This window comes from Pimephales promelas, chromosome 3, assembly GCF_988280905.1.
Source record: "Pimephales promelas chromosome 3, fPimPro1.hap1.1, whole genome shotgun sequence".
Lineage (NCBI taxonomy): Eukaryota > Metazoa > Chordata > Actinopteri > Cypriniformes > Leuciscidae > Pimephales > Pimephales promelas.
This window is the reverse complement of record NC_142771.1, coordinates 44,675,024-44,686,414: the sequence shown is the minus strand read 5'-3', so window position 1 is coordinate 44,686,414 and position 11,391 is coordinate 44,675,024. Positions and strand designations below refer to the sequence as shown.

Below are 11,391 nucleotides of genomic sequence, written 5' to 3'. Positions count from 1 at the left end.
AAACTACATAAAGCTTACAGCACCTGGTATTCCCAGGCGGTCTCCCATCCAAGTACTAACCAGGCCCGACCCTGCTTAGCTTCCGAGATCAGACGAGTTCGGGCGTTCTCAAGGTGGTATGGCCGTAAGCGAAATCTGCTGCCAAAATTGGGCTATTTGAATGGTTAGAACATTAGGGTAGTAAACTACATAAAGCTTACAGCACCTGGTATTCCCAGGCGGTCTCCCATCCAAGTACTAACCAGGCCCGACCCTGCTTAGCTTCCGAGATCAGACGAGTTCGGGCGTTCTCAAGGTGGTATGGCCGTAAGCGAAATCTGCTGCCAAAATTGGGCTATTTGAATGGTTAGAACATTAGGGTAGTAAACTACATAAAGCTTACAGCACCTGGTATTCCCAGGCGGTCTCCCATCCAAGTACTAACCAGGCCCGACCCTGCTTAGCTTCCGAGATCAGACGAGTTCGGGCGTTCTCAAGGTGGTATGGCCGTAAGCTAAATCTGCTGCCAAAATTGGGCTATTTGAATGGTTAGAACATTAGGGTAGTAAACTATATAAAGCTTACAGCACCTGGTATTCCCAGGCGGTCTCCCATCCAAGTACTAACCAGCCCGACCCTGCTTAGCTTCCGAGATCAGACGAGTTCGGGCGTTCTCAAGGTGGTATGGCCGTAAGCGAAATCTGCTGCCAAAATTGGGCTATTTGAATGGTTAGAACATTAGGGTAGTAAACTACATAAAGCTTACAGCACCTGGTATTCCCAGGCGGTCTCCCATCCAAGTACTAACCAGGCCCGACCCTGCTTAGCTTCCGAGATCAGACGTGTTCGGGCGTTCTCAAGGTGGTATGGCCGTAAGCGAAATCTGCTGCCAAAATTGGGCTATTTGAATGGTTAGAACATTAGGGTAGTAAACTACATAAAGCTTACAGCACCTGGTATTCCCAGGCGGTCTCCCATCCAAGTACTAACCAGGCCCGACCCTGCTTAGCTTCCGAGATCAGACGAGTTCGGGCGTTCTCAAGGTGGTATGGCCGTAAGCGAAATCTGCTGCCAAAATTGGGCTATTTGAATGGTTAGAACATTAGGGTAGTAAACTACATAAAGCTTACAGCACCTGGTATTCCCAGGCGGTCTCCCATCCAAGTACTAACCAGGCCCGACCCTGCTTAGCTTCCGAGATCAGACGAGTTCGGGCGTTCTCAAGGTGGTATGGCCGTAAGCGAAATCTGCTGCCAAAATTGGGCTATTTGAAGAAGAAAAAAAAGAGACTCTTTCAGGCTTTCTGAAGAAACTGAGAGACTATTTCAGGAATTTTGAGGGGGAAAAAAGACAATTTAGGATTTTTGAAACATTTCATTGACTCTTTTTTTTTTTTTTTTTAAACAATAAAGCTTACAGCAGCTGGTATTCCCAGGCGGTCTCCCATCCAAGTACTAACCAGGCCCGACCCTGCTTAGCTTCCGAGATCAGACGAGTTCGGGCGTTTTCAAGGTGGTATGGCCGTAAGCGAAATCTGCTGCCAAAATTGGGCTATTTGAATGGTTAGAACATTAGGGTAGTAAACTACATAAAGCTTACAGCACCTGGTATTCCCAGGCGGTCTCCCATCCAAGTACTAACCAGGCCCGACCCTGCTTAGCTTCCGAGATAAGACGAGTTCGGGCGTTCTCAAGGTGGTATGGCCGTAAGCGAAATCTGCTGCCAAAATTGGGCTATTTGAATGGTTAGAACATTAGGGTAGTAAACTATATAAAGCTTACAGCACCTGGTATTCCCAGGCGGTCTCCCATCCAAGTACTAACCAGGCCCGACCCTGCTTAGCTTCCGAGATCAGACGAGTTCGGGCGTTCTCAAGGTGGTATGGCCGTAAGCGAAATCTGCTGCCAAAATTGGGCTATTTGAATGGTTAGAACATTAGGGTAGTAAACTACATAAAGCTTACAGCACCTGGTATTCCCAGGCGGTCTCCCATCCAAGTACTAACCAGGCCCGACCCTGCTTAGCTTCCGAGATCAGACGAGTTCGGGCGTTCTCAAGGTGGTATGGCCGTAAGCGAAATCTGCTGCCAAAATTGGGCTATTTGAATGGTTAGAACATTAGGGTAGTAAACTATATTAAGCTTACAGCACCTGGTATTCCCAGGCGGTCTCCCATCCAAGTACTAACCAGGCCCGACCCTGCTTAGCTTCCGAGATCAGACGAGTTCGGGCGTTCTCAAGGTGGTATGGCCGTAAGCGAAATCTGCTGCCAAAATTGGGCTATTTGAATGGTTAGAACATTAGGGTAGTAAACTACATAAAGCTTACAGCACCTGGTATTCCCAGGCGGTCTCCCATCCAAGTACTAACCAGGCCCGACCCTGCTTAGCTTCCGAGATCAGACGAGTTCGGGCGTTCTCAAGGTGGTATGGCCGTAAGCGAAATCTGCTGCCAAAATTGGGCTATTTGAATGGTTAGAACATTAGGGTAGTAAACTATATAAAGCTTACAGCACCTGGTATTCCCAGGCGGTCTCCCATCCAAGTACTAACCAGGCCCGACCCTGCTTAGCTTCCGAGATCAGACGAGTTCGGGCGTTCTCAAGGTGGTATGGCCGTAAGCGAAATCTGCTGCCAAAATTGGGCTATTTGAATGGTTAGAACATTAGGGTAGTAAACTACATAAAGCTTACAGCACCTGGTATTCCCAGGCGGTCTCCCATCCAAGTACTAACCAGGCCCGACCCTGCTTAGCTTCCGAGATCAGACGAGTTCGGGCGTTCTCAAGGTGGTATGGCCGTAAGCGAAATCTGCTGCCAAAATTGGGCTATTTGAATGGTTAGAACATTAAGGTAGTAAACTACATAAAGCTTACAGCACCTGGTATTCCCAGGCGGTCTCCCATCCAAGTACTAACCAGGCCCGACCCTGCTTAGCTTCCGAGATCAGACGAGTTCGGTTGTTTTCAAGGTGGTATGGCCGTAAGCGAAATCTGCTGCCAAAATTGGGCTATTTGAATGGTTAGAACATTAGGGTAGTAAACTACATAAAGCTTACAGCACCTGGTATTCCCAGGCGGTCTCCCATCCAAGTACTAACCAGGCCCGACCCAGCTTAGCTTCCGAGATCAGACGAGTTCGGGCGTTTTCAAGGTGGTATGGCCGTAAGCGAAATCTGCTGCCAAAATTGGGCTATTTGAATGGTTAGAACATTAGGGTAGTAAACTACATAAAGCTTACAGCACCTGGTATTCCCAGGCGGTCTCCCATCCAAGTACTAACCAGGCCCGACCCTGCTTAGCTTCCGAGATCAGACGAGTTCGGGCGTTCTCAAGGTGGTATGGCCGTAAGCGAAATCTGCTGCCAAAATTGGGCTATTTGAATGGTTAGAACATTAGGGTAGTAAACTACATAAAGCTTACAGCACCTGGTATTCCCAGGCGGTCTCCCATCCAAGTACTAACCAGGCCCGACCCTGCTTAGCTTCCGAGATCAGACGAGTTCGGGCGTTCTCAAGGTGGTATGGCCGTAAGCGAAATCTGCTGCCAAAATTGGGCTATTTGAATGGTTAGAACATTAGGGTAGTAAACTACATAAAGCTTACAGCACCTGGTATTCCCAGGCGGTCTCCCAGCTAAAAAGTAATAACAAGGCCCGACCCTGCTTAGCTTCCGAGATCAGACGAGTTCGGGCGTTCTCAAGGTGGTATGGCCGTAAGCGAAATCTGCTGCCAAAATTGGGCTATTTGAATGGTTAGAACATTAGGGTAGTAAACTACATAAAGCTTACAGCACCTGGTATTCCCAGGCGGTCTCCCATCCAAGTACTAACCAGGCCCGACCCTGCTTAGCTTCCGAGATCAGACGAGTTCGGGCGTTCTCAAGGTGGTATGGCCGTAAGCGAAATCTGCTGCCAAAATTGGGCTATTTGAATGGTTAGAACATTAGGGTAGTAAACTACATAAAGCTTACAGCACCTGGTATTCCCAGGCGGTCTCCCATCCAAGTACTAACCAGGCCCGACCCTGCTTAGCTTCCGAGATCAGACGAGTTCGGGCGTTCTCAAGGTGGTATGGCCGTAATCGAAATCTCCTGCCAAAATTGGGCTATTTGAATGGTTAGAACATTAGGGTAGTAAACTACATAAAGCTTACAGCACCTGGTATTCCCAGGCGGTCTCCCATCCAAGTACTAACCAGGCCCGACCCTGCTTAGCTTCCGAGATCAGACGAGTTCGGGCGTTCTCAAGGTGGTATGGCCGTAAGCGAAATCTGCTGCCAAAATTGGGCTATTTGAATGGTTAGAACATTAGGGTAGTAAACTACATAAAGCTTACAGCACCTGGTATTCCCAGGCGGTCTCCCATCCAAGTACTAACCAGGCCCGACCCTGCTTAGCTTCCGAGATCAGACGAGTTCGGGCGTTCTCAAGGTGGTATGGCCGTAAGCTAAATCTGCTGCCAAAATTGGGCTATTTGAATGGTTAGAACATTAGGGTAGTAAACTATATAAAGCTTACAGCACCTGGTATTCCCAGGCGGTCTCCCATCCAAGTACTAACCAGCCCGACCCTGCTTAGCTTCCGAGATAAGACGAGTTCGGGCGTTCTCAAGGTGGTATGGCCGTAAGCGAAATCTGCTGCCAAAATTGGGCTATTTGAATGGTTAGAACATTAGGGTAGTAAACTACATAAAGCTTACAGCACCTGGTATTCCCAGGCGGTCTCCCATCCAAGTACTAACCAGGCCCGACCCTGCTTAGCTTCCGAGATCAGACGTGTTCGGGCGTTCTCAAGGTGGTATGGCCGTAAGCGAAATCTGCTGCCAAAATTGGGCTATTTGAATGGTTAGAACATTAGGGTAGTAAACTACATAAAGCTTACAGCACCTGGTATTCCCAGGCGGTCTCCCATCCAAGTACTAACCAGGCCCGACCCTGCTTAGCTTCCGAGATCAGACGAGTTCGGGCGTTCTCAAGGTGGTATGGCCGTAAGCGAAATCTGCTGCCAAAATTGGGCTATTTGAATGGTTAGAACATTAGGGTAGTAAACTACATAAAGCTTACAGCACCTGGTATTCCCAGGCGGTCTCCCATCCAAGTACTAACCAGGCCCGACCCTGCTTAGCTTCCGAGATCAGACGAGTTCGGGCGTTCTCAAGGTGGTATGGCCGTAAGCGAAATCTGCTGCCAAAATTGGGCTATTTGAAGAAGAAAAAAAAGAGACTCTTTCAGGCTTTCTGAAGAAACTGAGAGACTATTTCAGGAATTTTGAGGGGGAAAAAAGACAATTTAGGATTTTTGAAACATTTCATTGACTCTTTTTTTTTTTTTTTTTAAACAATAAAGCTTACAGCACCTGGTATTCCCAGGCGGTCTCCCATCCAAGTACTAACCAGGCCCGACCCTGCTTAGCTTCCGAGATCAGACGAGTTCGGGCGTTTTCAAGGTGGTATGGCCGTAAGCGAAATCTGCTGCCAAAATTGGGCTATTTGAATGGTTAGAACATTAGGGTAGTAAACTACATAAAGCTTACAGCACCTGGTATTCCCAGGCGGTCTCCCATCCAAGTACTAACCAGGCCCGACCCTGCTTAGCTTCCGAGATAAGACGAGTTCGGGCGTTCTCAAGGTGGTATGGCTGTAAGCGAAATCTGCTGCCAAAATTGGGCTATTTGAATGGTTAGAACATTAGGGTAGTAAACTATATAAAGCTTACAGCACCTGGTATTCCCAGGCGGTCTCCCATCCAAGTACTAACCAGGCCCGACCCTGCTTAGCTTCCGAGATCAGACGAGTTCGGGCGTTCTCAAGGTGGTATGGCCGTAAGCGAAATCTGCTGCCAAAATTGGGCTATTTGAATGGTTAGAACATTAGGGTAGTAAACTACATAAAGCTTACAGCACCTGGTATTCCCAGGCGGTCTCCCATCCAAGTACTAACCAGGCCCGACCCTGCTTAGCTTCCGAGATCAGACGAGTTCGGGCGTTCTCAAGGTGGTATGGCCGTAAGCGAAATCTGCTGCCAAAATTGGGCTATTTGAATGGTTAGAACATTAGGGTAGTAAACTACATAAAGCTTACAGCACCTGGTATTCCCAGGCGGTCTCCCATCCAAGTACTAACCAGGCCCGACCCTGCTTAGCTTCCGAGATCAGACGTGTTCGGGCGTTCTCAAGGTGGTATGGCCGTAAGCGAAATCTGCTGCCAAAATTGGGCTATTTGAATTGTTAGAACATTAGGGTAGTAAACTATATTAAGCTTACAGCACCTGGTATTCCCAGGCGGTCTCCCATCCAAGTACTAACCAGGCCCGACCCTGCTTAGCTTCCGAGATCAGACGAGTTCGGGCGTTCTCAAGGTGGTATGGCCGTAAGCGAAATCTGCTGCCAAAATTGGGCTATTTGAATGGTTAGAACATTAGGGTAGTAAACTACATAAAGCTTACAGCACCTGGTATTCCCAGGCGGTCTCCCATCCAAGTACTAACCAGGCCCGACCCTGCTTAGCTTCCGAGATCAGACGAGTTCGGGCGTTCTCAAGGTGGTATGGCCGTAAGCGAAATCTGCTGCCAAAATTGGGCTATTTGAAGAAGAAAAAAAAGAGACTCTTTCAGGCTTTCTGAAGAAACTGAGAGACTATTTCAGGAATTTTGAGGGGGAAAAAAGACAATTTAGGATTTTTGAAACATTTCATTGACTCTTTTTTTTTTTTTTTTTTAAACAATAAAGCTTACAGCACCTGGTATTCCCAGGCGGTCTCCCATCCAAGTACTAACCAGGCCCGACCCTGCTTAGCTTCCGAGATCAGACGAGTTCGGGCGTTTTCAAGGTGGTATGGCCGTAAGCGAAATCTGCTGCCAAAATTGGGCTATTTGAATGGTTAGAACATTAGGGTAGTAAACTACATAAAGCTTACAGCACCTGGTATTCCCAGGCGGTCTCCCATCCAAGTACTAACCAGGCCCGACCCTGCTTAGCTTCCGAGATAAGACGAGTTCGGGCGTTCTCAAGGTGGTATGGCCGTAAGCGAAATCTGCTGCCAAAATTGGGCTATTTGAATGGTTAGAACATTAGGGTAGTAAACTATATAAAGCTTACAGCACCTGGTATTCCCAGGCGGTCTCCCATCCAAGTACTAACCAGGCCCGACCCTGCTTAGCTTCCGAGATCAGACGAGTTCGGGCGTTCTCAAGGTGGTATGGCCGTAAGCGAAATCTGCTGCCAAAATTGGGCTATTTGAATGGTTAGAACATTAGGGTAGTAAACTACATAAAGCTTACAGCACCTGGTATTCCCAGGCGGTCTCCCATCCAAGTACTAACCAGGCCCGACCCTGCTTAGCTTCCGAGATCAGACGAGTTCGGGCGTTCTCAAGGTGGTATGGCCGTAAGCGAAATCTGCTGCCAAAATTGGGCTATTTGAATGGTTAGAACATTAGGGTAGTAAACTACATAAAGCTTACAGCACCTGGTATTCCCAGGCGGTCTCCCATCCAAGTACTAACCAGGCCCGACCCTGCTTAGCTTCCGAGATCAGACGTGTTCGGGCGTTCTCAAGGTGGTATGGCCGTAAGCGAAATCTGCTGCCAAAATTGGGCTATTTGAATTGTTAGAACATTAGGGTAGTAAACTATATTAAGCTTACAGCACCTGGTATTCCCAGGCGGTCTCCCATCCAAGTACTAACCAGGCCCGACCCTGCTTAGCTTCCGAGATCAGACGAGTTCGGGCGTTCTCAAGGTGGTATGGCCGTAAGCGAAATCTGCTGCCAAAATTGGGCTATTTGAATGGTTAGAACATTAGGGTAGTAAACTACATAAAGCTTACAGCACCTGGTATTCCCAGGCGGTCTCCCATCCAAGTACTAACCAGGCCCGACCCTGCTTAGCTTCCGAGATCAGACGAGTTCGGGCGTTCTCAAGGTGGTATGGCCGTAAGCGAAATCTGCTGCCAAAATTGGGCTATTTGAATGGTTAGAACATTAGGGTAGTAAACTACATAAAGCTTACAGCACCTGGTATTCCCAGGCGGTCTCCCATCCAAGTACTAACCAGGCCCGACCCTGCTTAGCTTCCGAGATCAGACGAGTTCGGGCGTTCTCAAGGTGGTATGGCCGTAAGCGAAATCTGCTGCCAAAATTGGGCTATTTGAATGGTTAGAACATTACGGTAGTAAACTACATAAAGCTTACAGCACCTGGTATTCCCAGGCGGTCTCCCATCCAAGTACTAACCAGGCCCGACCCTGCTTAGCTTCCGAGATCAGACGTGTTCGGGCGTTCTCAAGGTGGTATGGCCGTAAGCGAAATCTGCTGCCAAAATTGGGCTATTTGAATGGTTAGAACATTAGGGTAGTAAACTACATAAAGCTTACAGCACCTGGTATTCCCAGGCGGTCTCCCATCCAAGTACTAACCAGGCCCGACCCTGCTTAGCTTCCGAGATCAGACGAGTTCGGGCGTTCTCAAGGTGGTATGGCCGTAAGCGAAATCTGCTGCCAAAATTGGGCTATTTGAAGAAGAAAAAAAAGAGACTCTTTCAGGCTTTCTGAAGAAACTGAGAGACTATTTCAGGAATTTTGAGGGGGAAAAAAGACAATTTAGGATTTTTGAAACATTTCATTGACTCTTTTTTTTTTTTTTTTTAAACAATAAAGCTTACAGCACCTGGTATTCCCAGGCGGTCTCCCATCCAAGTACTAACCAGGCCCGACCCTGCTTAGCTTCCGAGATCAGACGAGTTCGGGCGTTTTCAATGTGGTATGGCCGTAAGCGAAATCTGCTGCCAAAATTGGGCTATTTGAATGGTTAGAACATTAGGGTAGTAAACTACATAAAGCTTACAGCACCTGGTATTCCCAGGCGGTCTCCCATCCAAGTACTAACCAGGCCCGACCCTGCTTAGCTTCCGAGATCAGACGAGTTCGGGCGTTCTCAAGGTGGTATGGCCGTAAGCGAAATCTGCTGCCAAAATTGGGCTATTTGAATGGTTAGAACATTAGGGTAGTAAACTATATAAAGCTTACAGCACCTGGTATTCCCAGGCGGTCTCCCATCCAAGTACTAACCAGGCCCGACCCTGCTTAGCTTCCGAGATCAGACGAGTTCGGGCGTTCTCAAGGTGGTATGGCCGTAAGCGAAATCTGCTGCCAAAATTGGGCTATTTGAATGGTTAGAACATTAGGGTAGTAAACTACATAAAGCTTACAGCACCTGGTATTCCCAGGCGGTCTCCCATCCAAGTACTAACCAGGCCCGACCCTGCTTAGCTTCCGAGATCAGACGAGTTCGGGCGTTCTCAAGGTGGTATGGCCGTAAGCGAAATCTGCTGCCAAAATTGGGCTATTTGAATGGTTAGAACATTAAGGTAGTAAACTACATAAAGCTTACAGCACCTGGTATTCCCAGGCGGTCTCCCATCCAAGTACTAACCAGGCCCGACCCTGCTTAGCTTCCGAGATCAGACGAGTTCGGGCGTTTTCAAGGTGGTATGGCCGTAAGCGAAATCTGCTGCCAAAATTGGGCTATTTGAATGGTTAGAACATTAGGGTAGTAAACTACATAAAGCTTGCAGCACCTGGTATTCCCAGGCGGTCTCCCATCCAAGTACTAACCAGGCCCGACCCAGCTTAGCTTCCGAGATCAGACGAGTTCGGGCGTTTTCAAGGTGGTATGGCCGTAAGCGAAATCTGCTGCCAAAATTGGGCTATTTGAATGGTTAGAACATTAGGGTAGTAAACTACATAAAGCTTACAGCACCTGGTATTCCCAGGCGGTCTCCCATCCAAGTACTAACCAGGCCCGACCCTGCTTAGCTTCCGAGATCAGACGAGTTCGGGCGTTCTCAAGGTGGTATGGCCGTAAGCTAAATCTGCTGCCAAAATTGGGCTATTTGAATGGTTAGAACATTAGGGTAGTAAACTATATAAAGCTTACAGCACCTGGTATTCCCAGGCGGTCTCCCATCCAAGTACTAACCAGCCCGACCCTGCTTAGCTTCCGAGATCAGACGAGTTCGGGCGTTCTCAAGGTGGTATGGCCGTAAGCGAAATCTGCTGCCAAAATTGGGCTATTTGAATGGTTAGAACATTAGGGTAGTAAACTACATAAAGCTTACAGCACCTGGTATTCCCAGGCGGTCTCCCATCCAAGTACTAACCAGGCCCGACCCTGCTTAGCTTCCGAGATCAGACGTGTTCGGGCGTTCTCAAGGTGGTATGGCCGTAAGCGAAATCTGCTGCCAAAATTGGGCTATTTGAATGGTTAGAACATTAGGGTAGTAAACTACATAAAGCTTACAGCACCTGGTATTCCCAGGCGGTCTCCCATCCAAGTACTAACCAGGCCCGACCCTGCTTAGCTTCCGAGATCAGACGAGTTCGGGTGTTCTCAAGGTGGTATGGCCGTAAGCGAAATCTGCTGCCAAAATTGGGCTATTTGAATGGTTAGAACATTAGGGTAGTAAACTACATAAAGCTTACAGCACCTGGTATTCCCAGGCGGTCTCCCATCCAAGTACTAACCAGGCCCGACCCTGCTTAGCTTCCGAGATCAGACGAGTTCGGGCGTTCTCAAGGTGTTATGGCCGTAAGCGAAATCTGCTGCCAAAATTGGGCTATTTGAAGAAGAAAAAAAAGAGACTCTTTCAGGCTTTCTGAAGAAACTGAGAGACTATTTCAGGAATTTTGAGGGGGAAAAAAGACAATTTAGGATTTTTGAAACATTTCATTGACTCTTTTTTTTTTTTTTTAAACAATAAAGCTTACAGCACCTGGTATTCCCAGGCGGTCTCCCATCCAAGTACTAACCAGGCCCGACCCTGCTTAGCTTCCGAGATCAGACGAGTTCGGGCGTTTTCAAGGTGGTATGGCCGTAAGCGAAATCTGCTGCCAAAATTGGGCTATTTGAATGGTTAGAACATTAGGGTAGTAAACTACATAAAGCTTACAGCACCTGGTATTCCCAGGCGGTCTCCCATCCAAGTACTAACCAGGCCCGACCCTGCTTAGCTTCCGAGATCAGACGAGTTCGGGTGTTCTCAAGGTGGTATGGCCGTAAGCGAAATCTGCTGCCAAAATTGGGCTATTTGAATGGTTAGAACATTAGGGTAGTAAACTACATAAAGCTTACAGCACCTGGTATTCCCAGGCGGTCTCCCATCCAAGTACTAACCAGGCCCGACCCTGCTTAGCTTCCGAGATCAGACGAGTTCGGGCGTTCTCAAGGTGGTATGGCCGTAAGCGAAATCTGCTGCCAAAATTGGGCTATTTGAAGAAGAAAAAAAAGAGACTCTTTCAGGCTTTCTGAAGAAACTGAGAGACTATTTCAGGAATTTTGAGGGGGAAAAAAGACAATTTAGGATTTTTGAAACATTTCATTGACTCTTTTTTTTTTTTTTTTAAACAATAAAGCTTACAGCACCT

The 11,391-nt window shown here is 47.8% G+C and overlaps 58 non-coding genes and 2 pseudogenes across 58 annotated transcripts in view; all 60 read right to left on the bottom strand.

Moving 5' to 3' along the window:
* Positions 1-11: 11 nt before the first annotated feature.
* Positions 12-130, bottom strand: LOC148982194 (5S ribosomal RNA). The gene has a single exon (XR_016156670.1). It is a non-coding gene; the product is annotated as a 5S ribosomal RNA (ribosomal RNA).
* Positions 131-193: 63 nt separating this feature from the next.
* On the bottom strand, positions 194-312 carry LOC148982193 (5S ribosomal RNA). Its single transcript, XR_016156659.1, has one exon. It is a non-coding gene; the product is annotated as a 5S ribosomal RNA (ribosomal RNA).
* A 63-nt stretch (positions 313-375) lies between these two features.
* Positions 376-494, bottom strand: LOC148982192 (5S ribosomal RNA). Its single transcript, XR_016156648.1, has one exon. It is a non-coding gene; the product is annotated as a 5S ribosomal RNA (ribosomal RNA).
* Positions 495-557: 63 nt separating this feature from the next.
* On the bottom strand, positions 558-675 carry LOC148982191 (5S ribosomal RNA). The gene has a single exon (XR_016163846.1). It is a non-coding gene; the product is annotated as a 5S ribosomal RNA (ribosomal RNA).
* Positions 676-738: 63 nt separating this feature from the next.
* LOC148982190 (5S ribosomal RNA) lies at positions 739-857 on the bottom strand. The gene has a single exon (XR_016160436.1). It is a non-coding gene; the product is annotated as a 5S ribosomal RNA (ribosomal RNA).
* A 63-nt stretch (positions 858-920) lies between these two features.
* LOC148982189 (5S ribosomal RNA) lies at positions 921-1,039 on the bottom strand. Its single transcript, XR_016156636.1, has one exon. It is a non-coding gene; the product is annotated as a 5S ribosomal RNA (ribosomal RNA).
* A 63-nt stretch (positions 1,040-1,102) lies between these two features.
* Positions 1,103-1,221, bottom strand: LOC148982188 (5S ribosomal RNA). The gene has a single exon (XR_016156625.1). It is a non-coding gene; the product is annotated as a 5S ribosomal RNA (ribosomal RNA).
* A 168-nt stretch (positions 1,222-1,389) lies between these two features.
* Positions 1,390-1,508, bottom strand: LOC148982187 (5S ribosomal RNA). Its single transcript, XR_016162454.1, has one exon. It is a non-coding gene; the product is annotated as a 5S ribosomal RNA (ribosomal RNA).
* Positions 1,509-1,571: 63 nt separating this feature from the next.
* LOC148982186 (5S ribosomal RNA) lies at positions 1,572-1,690 on the bottom strand. Its single transcript, XR_016163716.1, has one exon. It is a non-coding gene; the product is annotated as a 5S ribosomal RNA (ribosomal RNA).
* Positions 1,691-1,753: 63 nt separating this feature from the next.
* Positions 1,754-1,872, bottom strand: LOC148982185 (5S ribosomal RNA). The gene has a single exon (XR_016156614.1). It is a non-coding gene; the product is annotated as a 5S ribosomal RNA (ribosomal RNA).
* Positions 1,873-1,935: 63 nt separating this feature from the next.
* On the bottom strand, positions 1,936-2,054 carry LOC148982184 (5S ribosomal RNA). The gene has a single exon (XR_016156603.1). It is a non-coding gene; the product is annotated as a 5S ribosomal RNA (ribosomal RNA).
* Positions 2,055-2,117: 63 nt separating this feature from the next.
* Positions 2,118-2,236, bottom strand: LOC148982183 (5S ribosomal RNA). The gene has a single exon (XR_016156591.1). It is a non-coding gene; the product is annotated as a 5S ribosomal RNA (ribosomal RNA).
* A 63-nt stretch (positions 2,237-2,299) lies between these two features.
* Positions 2,300-2,418, bottom strand: LOC148982182 (5S ribosomal RNA). Its single transcript, XR_016156580.1, has one exon. It is a non-coding gene; the product is annotated as a 5S ribosomal RNA (ribosomal RNA).
* Positions 2,419-2,481: 63 nt separating this feature from the next.
* Positions 2,482-2,600, bottom strand: LOC148982181 (5S ribosomal RNA). Its single transcript, XR_016156569.1, has one exon. It is a non-coding gene; the product is annotated as a 5S ribosomal RNA (ribosomal RNA).
* Positions 2,601-2,663: 63 nt separating this feature from the next.
* On the bottom strand, positions 2,664-2,782 carry LOC148982180 (5S ribosomal RNA). Its single transcript, XR_016156558.1, has one exon. It is a non-coding gene; the product is annotated as a 5S ribosomal RNA (ribosomal RNA).
* Positions 2,783-2,845: 63 nt separating this feature from the next.
* On the bottom strand, positions 2,846-2,964 carry LOC148982179 (5S ribosomal RNA). Its single transcript, XR_016156232.1, has one exon. It is a non-coding gene; the product is annotated as a 5S ribosomal RNA (ribosomal RNA).
* Positions 2,965-3,027: 63 nt separating this feature from the next.
* On the bottom strand, positions 3,028-3,146 carry LOC148982178 (5S ribosomal RNA). Its single transcript, XR_016160320.1, has one exon. It is a non-coding gene; the product is annotated as a 5S ribosomal RNA (ribosomal RNA).
* A 63-nt stretch (positions 3,147-3,209) lies between these two features.
* On the bottom strand, positions 3,210-3,328 carry LOC148982177 (5S ribosomal RNA). Its single transcript, XR_016156546.1, has one exon. It is a non-coding gene; the product is annotated as a 5S ribosomal RNA (ribosomal RNA).
* A 63-nt stretch (positions 3,329-3,391) lies between these two features.
* Positions 3,392-3,510, bottom strand: LOC148982176 (5S ribosomal RNA). The gene has a single exon (XR_016156535.1). It is a non-coding gene; the product is annotated as a 5S ribosomal RNA (ribosomal RNA).
* A 63-nt stretch (positions 3,511-3,573) lies between these two features.
* Positions 3,574-3,695, bottom strand: LOC148982175 (5S ribosomal RNA; annotated as a pseudogene).
* Positions 3,696-3,758: 63 nt separating this feature from the next.
* On the bottom strand, positions 3,759-3,877 carry LOC148982174 (5S ribosomal RNA). Its single transcript, XR_016156523.1, has one exon. It is a non-coding gene; the product is annotated as a 5S ribosomal RNA (ribosomal RNA).
* Positions 3,878-3,940: 63 nt separating this feature from the next.
* LOC148982173 (5S ribosomal RNA) lies at positions 3,941-4,059 on the bottom strand. The gene has a single exon (XR_016162186.1). It is a non-coding gene; the product is annotated as a 5S ribosomal RNA (ribosomal RNA).
* Positions 4,060-4,122: 63 nt separating this feature from the next.
* Positions 4,123-4,241, bottom strand: LOC148982172 (5S ribosomal RNA). The gene has a single exon (XR_016156512.1). It is a non-coding gene; the product is annotated as a 5S ribosomal RNA (ribosomal RNA).
* Positions 4,242-4,304: 63 nt separating this feature from the next.
* LOC148982171 (5S ribosomal RNA) lies at positions 4,305-4,423 on the bottom strand. Its single transcript, XR_016156501.1, has one exon. It is a non-coding gene; the product is annotated as a 5S ribosomal RNA (ribosomal RNA).
* Positions 4,424-4,486: 63 nt separating this feature from the next.
* LOC148982170 (5S ribosomal RNA) lies at positions 4,487-4,604 on the bottom strand (annotated as a pseudogene).
* A 63-nt stretch (positions 4,605-4,667) lies between these two features.
* On the bottom strand, positions 4,668-4,786 carry LOC148982169 (5S ribosomal RNA). The gene has a single exon (XR_016160435.1). It is a non-coding gene; the product is annotated as a 5S ribosomal RNA (ribosomal RNA).
* Positions 4,787-4,849: 63 nt separating this feature from the next.
* Positions 4,850-4,968, bottom strand: LOC148982168 (5S ribosomal RNA). Its single transcript, XR_016156490.1, has one exon. It is a non-coding gene; the product is annotated as a 5S ribosomal RNA (ribosomal RNA).
* A 63-nt stretch (positions 4,969-5,031) lies between these two features.
* LOC148982167 (5S ribosomal RNA) lies at positions 5,032-5,150 on the bottom strand. Its single transcript, XR_016156479.1, has one exon. It is a non-coding gene; the product is annotated as a 5S ribosomal RNA (ribosomal RNA).
* Positions 5,151-5,318: 168 nt separating this feature from the next.
* LOC148982166 (5S ribosomal RNA) lies at positions 5,319-5,437 on the bottom strand. The gene has a single exon (XR_016165511.1). It is a non-coding gene; the product is annotated as a 5S ribosomal RNA (ribosomal RNA).
* Positions 5,438-5,500: 63 nt separating this feature from the next.
* Positions 5,501-5,619, bottom strand: LOC148982165 (5S ribosomal RNA). The gene has a single exon (XR_016163954.1). It is a non-coding gene; the product is annotated as a 5S ribosomal RNA (ribosomal RNA).
* A 63-nt stretch (positions 5,620-5,682) lies between these two features.
* On the bottom strand, positions 5,683-5,801 carry LOC148982164 (5S ribosomal RNA). The gene has a single exon (XR_016156468.1). It is a non-coding gene; the product is annotated as a 5S ribosomal RNA (ribosomal RNA).
* A 63-nt stretch (positions 5,802-5,864) lies between these two features.
* Positions 5,865-5,983, bottom strand: LOC148982163 (5S ribosomal RNA). Its single transcript, XR_016156457.1, has one exon. It is a non-coding gene; the product is annotated as a 5S ribosomal RNA (ribosomal RNA).
* A 63-nt stretch (positions 5,984-6,046) lies between these two features.
* On the bottom strand, positions 6,047-6,165 carry LOC148982162 (5S ribosomal RNA). Its single transcript, XR_016160434.1, has one exon. It is a non-coding gene; the product is annotated as a 5S ribosomal RNA (ribosomal RNA).
* A 63-nt stretch (positions 6,166-6,228) lies between these two features.
* Positions 6,229-6,347, bottom strand: LOC148982161 (5S ribosomal RNA). Its single transcript, XR_016156445.1, has one exon. It is a non-coding gene; the product is annotated as a 5S ribosomal RNA (ribosomal RNA).
* A 63-nt stretch (positions 6,348-6,410) lies between these two features.
* LOC148982160 (5S ribosomal RNA) lies at positions 6,411-6,529 on the bottom strand. The gene has a single exon (XR_016156434.1). It is a non-coding gene; the product is annotated as a 5S ribosomal RNA (ribosomal RNA).
* Positions 6,530-6,698: 169 nt separating this feature from the next.
* On the bottom strand, positions 6,699-6,817 carry LOC148982159 (5S ribosomal RNA). Its single transcript, XR_016165500.1, has one exon. It is a non-coding gene; the product is annotated as a 5S ribosomal RNA (ribosomal RNA).
* Positions 6,818-6,880: 63 nt separating this feature from the next.
* LOC148982158 (5S ribosomal RNA) lies at positions 6,881-6,999 on the bottom strand. The gene has a single exon (XR_016163714.1). It is a non-coding gene; the product is annotated as a 5S ribosomal RNA (ribosomal RNA).
* Positions 7,000-7,062: 63 nt separating this feature from the next.
* Positions 7,063-7,181, bottom strand: LOC148982157 (5S ribosomal RNA). The gene has a single exon (XR_016156423.1). It is a non-coding gene; the product is annotated as a 5S ribosomal RNA (ribosomal RNA).
* A 63-nt stretch (positions 7,182-7,244) lies between these two features.
* LOC148982156 (5S ribosomal RNA) lies at positions 7,245-7,363 on the bottom strand. The gene has a single exon (XR_016156411.1). It is a non-coding gene; the product is annotated as a 5S ribosomal RNA (ribosomal RNA).
* Positions 7,364-7,426: 63 nt separating this feature from the next.
* On the bottom strand, positions 7,427-7,545 carry LOC148982155 (5S ribosomal RNA). The gene has a single exon (XR_016160432.1). It is a non-coding gene; the product is annotated as a 5S ribosomal RNA (ribosomal RNA).
* A 63-nt stretch (positions 7,546-7,608) lies between these two features.
* LOC148982154 (5S ribosomal RNA) lies at positions 7,609-7,727 on the bottom strand. Its single transcript, XR_016156400.1, has one exon. It is a non-coding gene; the product is annotated as a 5S ribosomal RNA (ribosomal RNA).
* Positions 7,728-7,790: 63 nt separating this feature from the next.
* Positions 7,791-7,909, bottom strand: LOC148982153 (5S ribosomal RNA). The gene has a single exon (XR_016156388.1). It is a non-coding gene; the product is annotated as a 5S ribosomal RNA (ribosomal RNA).
* A 63-nt stretch (positions 7,910-7,972) lies between these two features.
* Positions 7,973-8,091, bottom strand: LOC148982152 (5S ribosomal RNA). The gene has a single exon (XR_016156377.1). It is a non-coding gene; the product is annotated as a 5S ribosomal RNA (ribosomal RNA).
* A 63-nt stretch (positions 8,092-8,154) lies between these two features.
* On the bottom strand, positions 8,155-8,273 carry LOC148982151 (5S ribosomal RNA). The gene has a single exon (XR_016160431.1). It is a non-coding gene; the product is annotated as a 5S ribosomal RNA (ribosomal RNA).
* A 63-nt stretch (positions 8,274-8,336) lies between these two features.
* Positions 8,337-8,455, bottom strand: LOC148982150 (5S ribosomal RNA). Its single transcript, XR_016156366.1, has one exon. It is a non-coding gene; the product is annotated as a 5S ribosomal RNA (ribosomal RNA).
* A 168-nt stretch (positions 8,456-8,623) lies between these two features.
* On the bottom strand, positions 8,624-8,742 carry LOC148982149 (5S ribosomal RNA). The gene has a single exon (XR_016161192.1). It is a non-coding gene; the product is annotated as a 5S ribosomal RNA (ribosomal RNA).
* Positions 8,743-8,805: 63 nt separating this feature from the next.
* On the bottom strand, positions 8,806-8,924 carry LOC148982148 (5S ribosomal RNA). The gene has a single exon (XR_016156355.1). It is a non-coding gene; the product is annotated as a 5S ribosomal RNA (ribosomal RNA).
* A 63-nt stretch (positions 8,925-8,987) lies between these two features.
* On the bottom strand, positions 8,988-9,106 carry LOC148982147 (5S ribosomal RNA). The gene has a single exon (XR_016156344.1). It is a non-coding gene; the product is annotated as a 5S ribosomal RNA (ribosomal RNA).
* A 63-nt stretch (positions 9,107-9,169) lies between these two features.
* On the bottom strand, positions 9,170-9,288 carry LOC148982146 (5S ribosomal RNA). Its single transcript, XR_016156333.1, has one exon. It is a non-coding gene; the product is annotated as a 5S ribosomal RNA (ribosomal RNA).
* Positions 9,289-9,351: 63 nt separating this feature from the next.
* LOC148982145 (5S ribosomal RNA) lies at positions 9,352-9,470 on the bottom strand. Its single transcript, XR_016165489.1, has one exon. It is a non-coding gene; the product is annotated as a 5S ribosomal RNA (ribosomal RNA).
* Positions 9,471-9,533: 63 nt separating this feature from the next.
* On the bottom strand, positions 9,534-9,652 carry LOC148982144 (5S ribosomal RNA). Its single transcript, XR_016163092.1, has one exon. It is a non-coding gene; the product is annotated as a 5S ribosomal RNA (ribosomal RNA).
* Positions 9,653-9,715: 63 nt separating this feature from the next.
* On the bottom strand, positions 9,716-9,834 carry LOC148982143 (5S ribosomal RNA). The gene has a single exon (XR_016156322.1). It is a non-coding gene; the product is annotated as a 5S ribosomal RNA (ribosomal RNA).
* Positions 9,835-9,897: 63 nt separating this feature from the next.
* On the bottom strand, positions 9,898-10,015 carry LOC148982142 (5S ribosomal RNA). The gene has a single exon (XR_016163845.1). It is a non-coding gene; the product is annotated as a 5S ribosomal RNA (ribosomal RNA).
* A 63-nt stretch (positions 10,016-10,078) lies between these two features.
* On the bottom strand, positions 10,079-10,197 carry LOC148982141 (5S ribosomal RNA). Its single transcript, XR_016160430.1, has one exon. It is a non-coding gene; the product is annotated as a 5S ribosomal RNA (ribosomal RNA).
* A 63-nt stretch (positions 10,198-10,260) lies between these two features.
* LOC148982140 (5S ribosomal RNA) lies at positions 10,261-10,379 on the bottom strand. The gene has a single exon (XR_016166300.1). It is a non-coding gene; the product is annotated as a 5S ribosomal RNA (ribosomal RNA).
* Positions 10,380-10,442: 63 nt separating this feature from the next.
* Positions 10,443-10,561, bottom strand: LOC148982139 (5S ribosomal RNA). The gene has a single exon (XR_016163144.1). It is a non-coding gene; the product is annotated as a 5S ribosomal RNA (ribosomal RNA).
* A 166-nt stretch (positions 10,562-10,727) lies between these two features.
* On the bottom strand, positions 10,728-10,846 carry LOC148982138 (5S ribosomal RNA). The gene has a single exon (XR_016165478.1). It is a non-coding gene; the product is annotated as a 5S ribosomal RNA (ribosomal RNA).
* Positions 10,847-10,909: 63 nt separating this feature from the next.
* Positions 10,910-11,028, bottom strand: LOC148982137 (5S ribosomal RNA). Its single transcript, XR_016166289.1, has one exon. It is a non-coding gene; the product is annotated as a 5S ribosomal RNA (ribosomal RNA).
* Positions 11,029-11,091: 63 nt separating this feature from the next.
* Positions 11,092-11,210, bottom strand: LOC148982136 (5S ribosomal RNA). Its single transcript, XR_016156310.1, has one exon. It is a non-coding gene; the product is annotated as a 5S ribosomal RNA (ribosomal RNA).
* Positions 11,211-11,377: 167 nt separating this feature from the next.
* Positions 11,378-11,391, bottom strand: part of LOC148982135 (5S ribosomal RNA) — a 119-nt gene continuing 105 nt past the window's right edge. The window contains exon 1 of the ribosomal RNA XR_016165467.1: positions 11,378-11,391. This exon is cut by the window's right edge and continues 105 nt beyond it. This is a non-coding gene — a ribosomal RNA (5S ribosomal RNA).